Consider the following 11,948-nt stretch of genomic DNA (forward strand, 5'->3'; position numbering starts at 1 on the left):
GACGCTTTCCGGCGCCTCTGCGTGGACCAGCTTCATTGGGAAGCCGTTGAAGTGGAAGAATACATTAGAGCTGTGGGAACGGAGGTTCGCATCACGCCGCTGGCGTCAGCGGCTGCGGCGGCGTCGGCGGGTGGTGTCCCGGAAGGAGGAAGCAATGGCGGAGGAGCTGCCTGCTCTTCCTCGACGTCCGGCTCCACGCCCTCCTCTTCAGGACGAAACCCGCTAGGCGACAGTGTCGTACCAATCTCTGCCTCTACTACAGGTGCCGCCGCAGCCGCCGCCGCCGCCGCCTTGCCGCCACTGGGGCCATCGCGGCGACAGCTGGCGCAGCATGACGTCCGTGGCGCCGCCGCCGTTGCCGGGGAAAGTGCTCGTTGTACGGCAATGACGTTGCCAGCGGGTACGGCAGCCGGCATTATTTCGGGAGGTCCGGAATGGGGCTTTCACTCCCGCTTGGTTTGTCCAGCAGCTCCTCCCCGAAGCGTGTTTCAAAGAGCAAAAAGATGCAGCGGTAGCTCTTGCTGCTTCAGCTCCTGTCCTTGCAGCTGCAGCCACTACAGCAGTTTCACCTCGGGGGGATCTGTACGGCCTGTACGGCCTGCCTGCAGGGGAATGCGGACAGGGACACGGGTGGGGCATCCCCGGGTGTTCAGCTCGTTAGCTGCGGGTGGTCGATCGAATTGTGGAATCCGCGCACGCCTCGGTGGCTGGCGATGATGATGATGATGATGATGACCACCGCTACAGCTGGAGGGGATGTAGCAGCCGCAGCGGCGGCAGTAGCAATAGCAGTAGCAGTAGATTCATTTCCTAGCTGGGTCGTCCGGAGGGGATGTTCCATTGGGACGGGCTGTAGGTCCGCGAGGGACTTTATCAGCATCAGGGACCCATGGGTCGGCCGTCCTGCGTATCAAGGCAGCGATTCGCGGCGGCAGCGGCAGCGGCGGTGCCGCCGTCAGGTGGCGCCGCTACGGCATTTGAGGTTGGAGCCACGCCGCATCCAGGAGGAGGTGGAGGAGGGAGTGTGCTCCTGTTTGGGTTGTTATGCGTAGTGGCAGCTTAGTGCTATAGCCCAGTACTATAGCCCAGTACTATAGTACAGTATTATAGCCCAGTACTATAGTCCAGTACTATAGCCCCGCAATATGTATGTTATGAGGGGTCAGCGCCAGTCTTCATGCGCGCGTCATAAACGACGGGTTAATGGTTCAATGCCGGGAAAATATGCTTGATATCCATGGGACCGAGAGGAGTCCAGCAGAGCGTGTATTTACGTGCGTACATGTTTTTTGGTGTGTGTGCGTGTGTGTGTGCTTACAATTCGAGCCGCGATGTGTGTATGTGTTTATGTAGGTAGGATGTAGGTAGGTATGTACGTATGTGCGTTTTCGGAGGAAACATCGCCGTGCGCGTGCTTCACCTAAGTTATTGTGCTCGTGCAAGTATGTGAGGACTGACCACGACATCCATTTCTGTGGTCGGCGGCGGCTGAGCCACCTTTGACGATCCCTCCCCGATGCAGTACGGCAACAGCAGCACGATACTCGTGCCGTACGCAAGATATATATTATTGGTAGCGGTAGTGGCGATGTGTTACTTGTGATTTATTATGATCCGCCTTAATAACAGTAACTATGGGTTTCGAAAGTGATAACCGTGCTAACGTTTATGATAGCAGTTGTTTTTTGTTGTGTTGTCTCAGCAGCTGTATCCTGATCTGGCTATTAGGACGACATACATACATGGGAGAGACCGATCGCGTGAGTGAGTGGCAAATGCGGCTGTCGAGAGGTGGTCGTCATTCGGAACGCGAACAGTTAGGACTCGTAATAGGAATAGCGGGGGGTTGCCGTAAGCCTCTGTTGCTCTAAAACCATAAAACACACGTTTTACGGTGTCATTGTAAGGGCTGTTGGCCGACTTGTTGGAATTGTAACCGACGGGGCGTATTGGTGGCTGGCTGGCTGGTGAACTACTTCAGGCATGGACTGACTTCATGGCGAGTACTGCGTTTGCCGTACAAACTGTAAAAACGACCTAGGGGCTGTGGATCCACGCAAAGACAGTCATCATATCGTCATCATCGTATCGCCAGCAGCAGCAGCAGCAGCACGAAAAAAAATTAGTAATGCCCGCATAAAAATGGAAGCTCTTCTGCAACCGTTGGGCGATATATGATGTGTGAAACAGGGGGGTGTACCTTCGCCCGTGGCAGCTACCCTGCGAAACCCTGCCTTCCCCGGTATTTCGGGGCACCCTCATCCAGTCACCCTTGTCAACTTCTCAGTGGATCGCTCAGGTTCAGCACCCACCACCGGCATCCAACGGAATCCGCCGGATCAACACGGCGGCGCAACTTCATTCCTGTTCGGCTCGATATATATACGTGAGATGTATTTAAGTTGATGTGTGGGATGGGAGACGGAAACCTGAAGAACCCTCCCTCTGATCGCCCGCACGTGCCCACACCTTCCTGGACGTGACCACTTCACTGCGTCATCACTATAGATGGCGGTTTGAGGAGGCGTTTGCTCAGTCCACGGCGGCGTTACATGCCGGGGCGCCGGGGGCAGTACATGTGTTTCGGTTCGCCGCCAGCACCAACTGCACCACCGCGTTGCTGTGCTGTGCTGTCCACCGACAGTTACATATAAAAATACAGCATCCTGCTGGGGGCCAGTAGCCATGACCTCTGAGCTCTTTTCCAGTTAAGTTACTTGGCTTAGAAGATAGCATTCATGGACCTTATTAAGCGCTATGGTGCTGTACGTCACATGCACATGCACAGAAGGTCTTACAGGGTACCGAAATGCACAATTCGTGGACTGGACCACTCGAGCCGGTCCTGATGGAGAGAGAGGCTCATCCCGCTCAGCCTGGCTGATCGAGGTGCGGGAGGCGATCGAGGTGCGGGAGGCGATCGAGGTGCGGGAGGCGATCGAGGTGCGGGAGGCGATCGAGGTGCGGGAGGCGATCGAGGTGCGGGAGGCGATCGAGGTGCGGGAGGCGATCGAGGTGCGGGAGATGATCGAGGTGCGGGAGGCGATCGAGGTGCGGGAGGCGATCGAGGTGCGGGAGGCGATCGAGGTGCGGGAGGCGATCGAGGTGCCAGGGAAGGGGGAACACGGCGGAGGAGGGCGGAGGGGGTCATATCAAGTCATGGCGGGAATGTGAGGATGGTGATGGATGGAGCGCCAGCTCACACAAAGCAGAGGAGGGGGACCGCAAGCAAGAGGGGTGAGACCTGGGGGGTAGGGTTGGGTATGATCCGTGTATATATATGTAGGTATCTAGGTATCTAGGTATATACATCCACACACTGTGCAGGCGGCTGGCAGAGGTTAAGGCCTGACTTCTGCTCCCGGCCGACCCGGGTTGAAATCCGCCTGCCGGCTCCTCGGGTATTTGAGGAGTGTTGAAATGGGAGGTGGCCCTCCATCATGTGGACGATGTAGGACGTGATAATATCAACTTGCGAGCTAACCAGGAACTAAATTGATGCGCCGTTGATCCGCTAGATTTGGTAGGATGCTGGTGGTGAGTTGCCGAACCCAACGAATACATTCTGAAGTCGGATGGGGTGACGGATTAGGGTGCCCCTCTAGCAGGGGAGAGCAGGGACTGCCTCGGGAAAGGGGGCCGCTGGCGAACTTAACCACCTTGTAACAACATGCATACACCCGACATGCCATCCTTACCTGCATCAGCCCCTGCAATGCTGACACAGGCACCGTGTACGACAACAGCAGAGCCATGAATGCCGTACGCGCGACTGCAGTACGCCAACTGATCTGCCACAGCCGCAATCGCAGGTTGCCCCACAGCAGCTCTCCTGGGTGGGGGGCGGGTGTTGGCCACCATAAGGCCTCGTCTCGGTCGTGAAGTGCAGTAAACACCACAGCGGCGTCCCAGCGCCGGCTACGAGTGCACAAAAAGAAACATGTACGACAGCCAGCCACAGGTACGGCAAATAGTATCCAATGTACGACAACGTCGTACACGCACGACATGGGTTGATGGCAGTTAGCGGTTTGCAACGTCACCACTGTTATATTATATGTCCATCTGCTGCTGTGCCCCAATTTCCTTTCCCCTGCCGTACACGGAAACTGGGGGAATCATCTGCCGGATGGAACTTAGGGGAAATTGTGGGAGGGAGAAATTATTATTAAATTATTCTGTATAGGGAGTCACGTTTTTTTGCCGTTTGCGAAAACGCGAAAATACACACATGTAGGAGGCATGTACAACTGAAAAAGCCAAAGTACCCGAAGGTCAGGAAGGCCGTTGGAACATACGGCAGCTCGTCCACCTTTGCCAGCCCAGCCCGTAACTGCTCGTACAGAACCTCTAGACGTGTGCGCAGGTGCAGCAGCTCGTCCACACGTACGGGTCGTACACCGTACAGGTCCACTCCCCATTGGCCGAGCAGAGGTCCTAGTACCCGCACCTGTCCCCCCAGCGTTATTTTTTTGCGGAATATATTCCGAATTCGGAATAAAAAAATGTTCGTGGTCCTGAAAGTTAAGAATAAATAATGTTCCGGCCGTGCAAGTTCATTCCTCCAGCCAAAAATGGACTGTCCATGCCAAAGCCGGTAGAATCTCACAGGAGACATACATGTTAACCATATCATAGTACTTTAATGCCATGGATACTGTTAGGAAGCTCACGCCCGAAAGTCAACGAGGAATCGGACTGTTTCTGACCGGACTAAACGCTGCAAAACATTCGGACCCGAAGCTCCCAAAGCGTGTTAGGTAATTAAAGCAGATATAAAAAATCACTGAAGCCATTAGCGACGTTAATGAAGACGGTATAGAGGTCGTAGGGAATGTGGGCGCAATGCTGCAGCCAGCCGACGACAATGACGCCACTCCGGTTGTCAACAGCGAGCGGGCCAAACATCAACGTTCGTCATACGGAGACAATCGCGATGGTCCAGGAAACATGCTGCGTTTGGCGGTTCCGGTTCATTGCTGCTATGCATCATTACTTTTGCAACCCGGAAAGTCGTGTAGTGTTATCGTTCAACGTGATGCAAGACGAACGATGGTGACCGAACTCCATTCGATCAGTGTTTGAAAGATTGTGGTGACGCGTGTTGCGGCATTCCCCACGGCGTTTGCACGAAGTAAACTGTAACTCATCGGGTGGTTCTGGGGGGGCGCCTTACAGATTCGGAATGCTTTTATTCCCGCGACTAAAAACCTATTCCTCCGTTCGGACTGGAAAATTCACCGGCAAAATTGAAAAGAAAAACACTGTGTCCCCCCTCGCGTGTGTGTGTGGGGGGGGTGAGGAAGGAGTTGGAAATGGGAAGAGAGTTTCTTAGGAAGTTCCCCAAACCCCAGGTTACCCTAATGATAAGTCCCGGAGTTATAACCTGAGATGTCAAATAACAGCAGCAGGTGTTAAATTATGTAATGTATGAAAGATTTCCATGGGTATAGATGCAGGGGTTTTAGCTCAGTGGTAGAGCGCGCGCTTTGCATGCGTGAGGTCACCGGTTCGAACCCGGTAAGCTCCAGAGCTTATTTTGATCGCAGGCTAAACTCTAGTGATGGAACATTACCAATGTCCTGAGTTATCCCGTACTGAGACCTGACTAGTATTCATGATCGTTCTGTTGGTAGATTTCCAAGAGGGATAAAGTTGACTTGCGGCAGATTCCGTTTGATGCCTGTGGTGGGTGTAATCTGCCGTACGCACGTGTTTTGTTCGATGCTACAGTCGTATGACGCGACAGCAGAACTTGAGCGATCCACTGAAACGTTGGCTAGGGTGACTAGATGAGGGTGCCCCGAAATAGGAGCTGACCATATTGGGTACGTTAAACGAGGGTAAGGCAGGGTTTCGCCGGGTAGCGGCCACGGGTGCCCCCCTGTCCCGCACATCATACAGGATGACCTCCAACTAACCAACCCACCCGTCCAAATACCCGCCCAACCGACTTAACCAACCTGACGCCTGCGCACACGCCGTCCCGCTGCGAGGCGTGCTGCGTAAAAATCAATCAGATCCTCCAGAGACCGTTTTGTCGTACTGTGCTGCTGTACGAGGCCCGCCAGGCTGCGCTCGTCCCGTACGACATGGAACACCACCAGCCGACAAGGCGGGAAGACCTCCGCCATCTCCTTCACAATGAAGGCCTGTGATCACCATCATTCGCATGTACTCCTAATCATTCATCATTTTCCGTCATTTGGAAATCTAATTCCGAATCGCAATGGTCAACGAAGTCAGCTGTAACAAGATACATTTCATCCTAGCGTTGATGCACCACCCTTTAAACAAAAATGGTGACTACAATTGACAGAATCCTGAAAATGGCAGAATCCAGAGATTTTTTCCACATTCCCCTCCAAACCCCCTTCACCCTCATCCCCTTCAACCCCCCACCCCCCTCGCCGGCACATCAGGGTTTTTGCAACATCCTCTCAGCGCGGCACCACTCGCTGATGGGCACGCCCCGTCCGGGAACCCCCGGGGCCGCTGATTTAATCATACTGACTCATCATCGCCGTCGTTTATCAGGGTGCGAGTGTTACCATTCTTATCAAGATCACGAGCCCTGAACCACCGGGCAAAATTATATACTGCTTGCTGCTATTGTATATAGTTCAAGGCCTGATGCTATCAGAGCCAGCCAGATCAGGGACCAGATGCTCCAGCGATTTCTTCAACGGCTTTTGTGAATTGCGCAAGTGCTGGCCGCTATGTTTAAATACAGCCCTTGTTGATCTTCCGAACTGATCCTGTGCTGCTGCTGCTGACTGTATATCGTGTGCTGCCGTTACTGCTGCAGGCTGTATGGGTAAGAGGTTGTTAGGCAGACCCGTGGGTCGCTATCCCGCGAACCTTGTCGTCGCCCGCCCACCCAGTCTTACGACGCGTACGGGTGGCAGATTGTTGCCTTCACCACACTAGCAGGCCTTTGCAAGCCCCGGGCGCTGTATATGGGCCTTTTTATGTTGTGATATGCACCATGGTGGACGTAATGGGAAGATAAAATACGGAAAGGAAAAGCAGCCCTCCGCTGGTCAGTCCCTCAAATCCAACAGTCCAAACAGCCCCAAACAAAAACCCTACTCCCAAACATCAGTATCACCCCTCTCCGCTCCACAACATGTTCAATATTAGAAAGGTAGACGACACGATTACTTTCCAATCTGCCCATCTAAGCCAACACCCAACATCAAACCCCCCAACCGACCAACCAACTACCAACCACCGTAACCGTCGGGCCCTCGGAGTTGTTACCAAACGGTTTCGGAGCGCCAAAGTCAACAGAGCGAACGGCCGCAGAAATCCCAAAGGCCCAACGACCAGGCTGTCGGTTGGTCGTTGGGACCGTTGGAGGTTAGGAGTAGTTAATAGGGGGAGCGTGAGTGGCGAGGTGGGAGGGAGATCTGTATGTGTGTGTGTACGAGCACGCCTGTTCAGGTGGACCAGGGGAAGGGAGGCGGAAAAAACTAAAACAAAACAAAATGGGGAGAAAAATATCGGTAGACGTACACAGATGAGCAGACAGACGTACACACAGACATTATACGTACGTACATACATGCATGCTTGCTTGCATCTCGCATGCAAAGTCACGACACAGACAGGCAGGCAGGCACGTGCAGCCGCACATATACACGCAGCCACACAGAAAAAGTAGTGCTGCCCTAACTGCCCTAACAACTCTGACTGCTCTAACAACCCTAACTGCCTTGACAACCCTAACTGCTCTAACAACCCTAACTGCCCTAACGATCCTAACTGGCCTAACAACACACTACCTGCCCTAACCGCCTTGACAACCGTTCGCACCCGGGTCAGACAACACGATGAAAGTTATGTGCAAAACTTAATCCTGCTTTCCTTTTTCAGCCCATTTTATGACCTGCACGTCGTACATACATACGCACGTAGATACAAACATACATACTCAGCCGCACGCACATTAAACAGGATGTAGGCGATGAAAAAAGACGCCGTCTGCGGCACTCCGGTGCCGATCACCGTCAGCACCTGGCCCGGTTGGGCAACGAACTCCGTTATCTGGTTTACCCGCCAGAAGAGAGGCCAGGAATACGGCAACCGCCTGGGGTTGTGAGGGGAAGGAGTGGGGTTGGGGTTGGGAGGGAAGAGTGATGGTTGGTGGGAAGATGTGGGGATGCAGGGAATGTGGTGATGGGACTTGTATGTGTGTGGGGAGTAAGACGAACCATTGGCGGATGGAGCAGATACCCAAGATAGACGGGTAGTCCAGGGGGGCCGACGGGGGGGATGTGGGTTTCAATGTAAAAGCGAATGGACTAAAGGGAACGTCAAACAGACTGTGGAATGTTAGTGCTTAATGTTTTCGAACAATTGCACAGAAAGTAAAATTACTCACAGCCCCGGAGCAATGACCCCTTCTAGCGATGTAAAAAGATATTTCGGTTCTTTCATGTACGGCAAAGCATTACAGCTCAAATGTCGTACGGCAGGTCCTTACCTGGAAGTCAAACGCCAAGGTGGTCGTACGGAAGTCTACCTCGCTGAGGCTGAAGGCACCCGCCCAACGGACTAGTCGTGACAGCAATTCCGGCAGTAGCACTAAGAAGAGCCGCAGTACGGCACCCGGCAGTAGCCCGGACAGTAAGCTGCCTACAAGGACCTTCACAACGGGTATCCGCTCCAGGCGCCGTAGCTGGCAAACGGAGGGGGCCCCAGTTTACGGGAAAGGGGGGGAACAGGGGACCGTCAGTGGAAACTGAGTCTGGCTTTTAGGATTTTAGGGTTCATACGCGGCCAAGACCACACATATAAACAACAGAGCTAAATGTTTCTGACAGGTTCAAGAGAAGGGGAGGAGGGTAATGAAGATGCAAATAAATAAAACACAGTTCCTAACATAGATACGGATACATTCTGAAATCGGATGGGGTGAATGGATTAGGGTGCCCCTCTCGCAGGGGAGAGCAGGGCCAACTGCCTTCAAGGGAAAGGGGGCCGCTGGTGTAGCTATACCACCCTGTAACAACATACATACATACTTACTAGTGGTGTGCTGGAAGGGCTGAGGCAGCGGGCATTCAAGGCATGCAGGCAGACAGACGAATAGGCAGAGAGAGATAAACAGGCAGGGAAGCACACAGACAGACACAGTCAGACAGACAGGCAAACAGATAGAAACAGACAGACAGACAGATAAACAGAGAGACAGACGTACAGTCACACAGAGAGACAAACGTAAAGACAGATATGCAGACAGAAACAGACAGACAGATGGGCAGGGAGAGACATACATACAGGCAAACATACAGAAAGGCAGATGTGCAGCCAAACAAACAGACAGGCAGACACGGTGCGGTTTATAATTAGGGCCGGAGCAAGTACCGCAGGAAGGCTGCAGAGGGAGAAGAGGAAGGCGAGGAGGATTACTAGAACGAGGGCGCGGCGGTAACCCCAAGGTCACGAAAGGGCAATTCTTGCCACGAAAGGACAGCAGTGCTGTGACCGATACTGATGCGAAGAGGGGCTAGGAGTGCTTAATGCCTAGTGACACAATGTGGTACAGCAGTGTGGTACAACCGTGTCGTATAACAGTTTGATACAACGGTTTGGTACAACAGTTTGGTACGACAGTTTGGTACAACAATTTGGTACAACAGTGTGGTACAAGAGTGTGGTACAACAATTTGGTACAACAATTTGGTACAACAGTGTGGTACAAGAGTGTGGTACAGCAATGTGGTAGAACAATGTGGTACAACAGTGTGGTGCAGCAGTGTGGATGAAGATGACCGCTCGTGAGCATACGAAACGAAGGGGGAGCAGCTTGCTTGCATGTCAACAGCAATTACAATCTATATGCGCCCGGCGTTGCCCGGCATCCCACTAACCACTCTGGGAACGGGCCCCCCTGATAAAAAAGAAAGATAAAAAGTCAGTACTTACCTCAAATTTGTCTTGATAGGGTCGCCAATAAGGGTGTAGATATCTTCTGGACAATGCTGAAGTGTAGATTATTACGTCATAGGGTCGTAAACTTTTATCAATTACAGCATATATATCTTGAATTGCCTAGGACTTACGCGCATCGCAACATCATCAATCCAGCAATCCACCTCTTAAGCAGAACAGAAGAAGAAAGGAACAACACGATTCATTCAGGAAGCCGTAAACCTGCCATAGTATTTAGCGTCCAGCTGCAAAGGCCTGCGGTTCCCGATACTGCCTAAAGCCACTAAAGCCACGGCCCAACATATTCGCAAAACCTGCCATGTCAACACAGTAATCAACCTGCCTGCAAAAGTGCGCGCAAGACCATAAACCCTTGTAGAAACGAAACTCATGCAATTGCAACCGGCTGCGCAAAATCATTCATTTATTCGTTTCCCTGATCGTCGATATGCCCGGAAAAGGGCTTGGTGGTCAATCAGTCATTTCATCGCACTACCCAGCGGCATGGCGCAGTCTGAAGCGAAGCGCGACTTAATCACATCGAAAACGAGCGAGCAAAACGAGCAAACCGACAATAAAACCACAAACAATAATGAAGGAAAGCCGAAAAAACAAAGGCCGTCATTCTACGAGCGATGCTTATTGTCCTGTATCACGTAGTCGGTCGCACCAGGGTAGGCAATCGGCAAACGTAACGGGCACTTGGCCTGCTGCAGATGCCGCTCGTAACGCTTACTAGACGAAGGTGGCTGGGCAGCACTTGTTGTCACCAGAGTATATGTTCACCTGCATGTATGTATGCATGTATGTAATGTGGCGTCAGGCCCAAACAAGACGGGGGCCCCGGACTTGCATGTGTGCATGTGACGAGCTCCAAGTACGTGCCACGGCATTTGTAGACTGCAATGAGCACATGCTTTATCGATGCTACAATCGTATGACATGAGGCATGTGGCTTTATCATTCGCACCTGACACCTGCCGTACAGGCAGAATTTGGCGGGATCTGCACACGCGCCTGGCGCCACGTTCCAGCAGATTTGGGCCCCCACGGGTTGCGGCAGGTACCTGTGGTTTGGGGGGACGCGGCGTGCGTGACTTGGGGTTGCGCAAACACACGTGTCGAATGTCGGAGGAGTTGGGAGGGTATTGCAGAGAGATAGAGCGAGCGGGTGAGAGCCTCCCCACTTACATCGGCAGACCAGTAAATTTCAGCGTAACGAACTCCTCGTAGAACGACCAGCTGTACGAAATCTTCTTTCCGGCAACCCTGATCTCCTGGACAGCTGGCTTACAGACTGAGCTGATTGGAATTTCCACCTGACGGGGAGAGTTGGGGAGGAGGGAATGCTTTCATTATTTTTGGAGTTCGAGGAGGGGAGGGAGGTTAGCAGTGCGGTGCGGTGGCAACGGCTGCGCAACAAAACACACACACACCCTTCCCCCTCCTACACCACCCCACCTTTCCCACCTTGTCCCCATCCAGCCACCTCCCCAACCCCCCAACCCCCCCAACCCCCAACCCCCCCAAACCCCCCAACCCCCCCAACCCCACCTTGGCGAAGTCCATGTGGCAGCACGGGTACCTGGGGTCGCAACTCTGACCGCCCACCGTGAAACACATCGACATGGAGGGGATGTTACCATCCCCCGAAGACAGCGTTGTGGGGGAAATGGAAAAATTGCCAACTGTGTACGGCACACGGCTTGTGTTCTGTGAACAGTACAAATGTGTACGGATAAGAGGTGTCGGGGGCTGCGGAGGTGCCCGTGGTTGCCTGGGTGGCGCCGTGGGGCCAGGGGTCGGTGGTTTGGGGGAGGGTGGGGAAGGTGGAGAAGGTGAGCGGGCAGGGGGCGGGGAGGGCGGCATGGGACGAGGAGGCCTGGGCGAGGGAGGCGGACGAGGAGGACGGCGCGGAGGTGGTGGTGGCGAAGGAGAGGGTGGCGGCGGGGGAGTTGCCGGCGGCGGCGGTGTGGGGGGCGGTGGTGGAGGGGGTGGGGGAGGTGGAG

The sequence above is a fragment of the Volvox carteri genome (genome assembly GCF_000143455.1).
Source record: "Volvox carteri f. nagariensis unplaced genomic scaffold VOLCAscaffold_46, whole genome shotgun sequence".
NCBI classification, from domain to species: Eukaryota; Viridiplantae; Chlorophyta; class Chlorophyceae; order Chlamydomonadales; family Volvocaceae; genus Volvox; species Volvox carteri.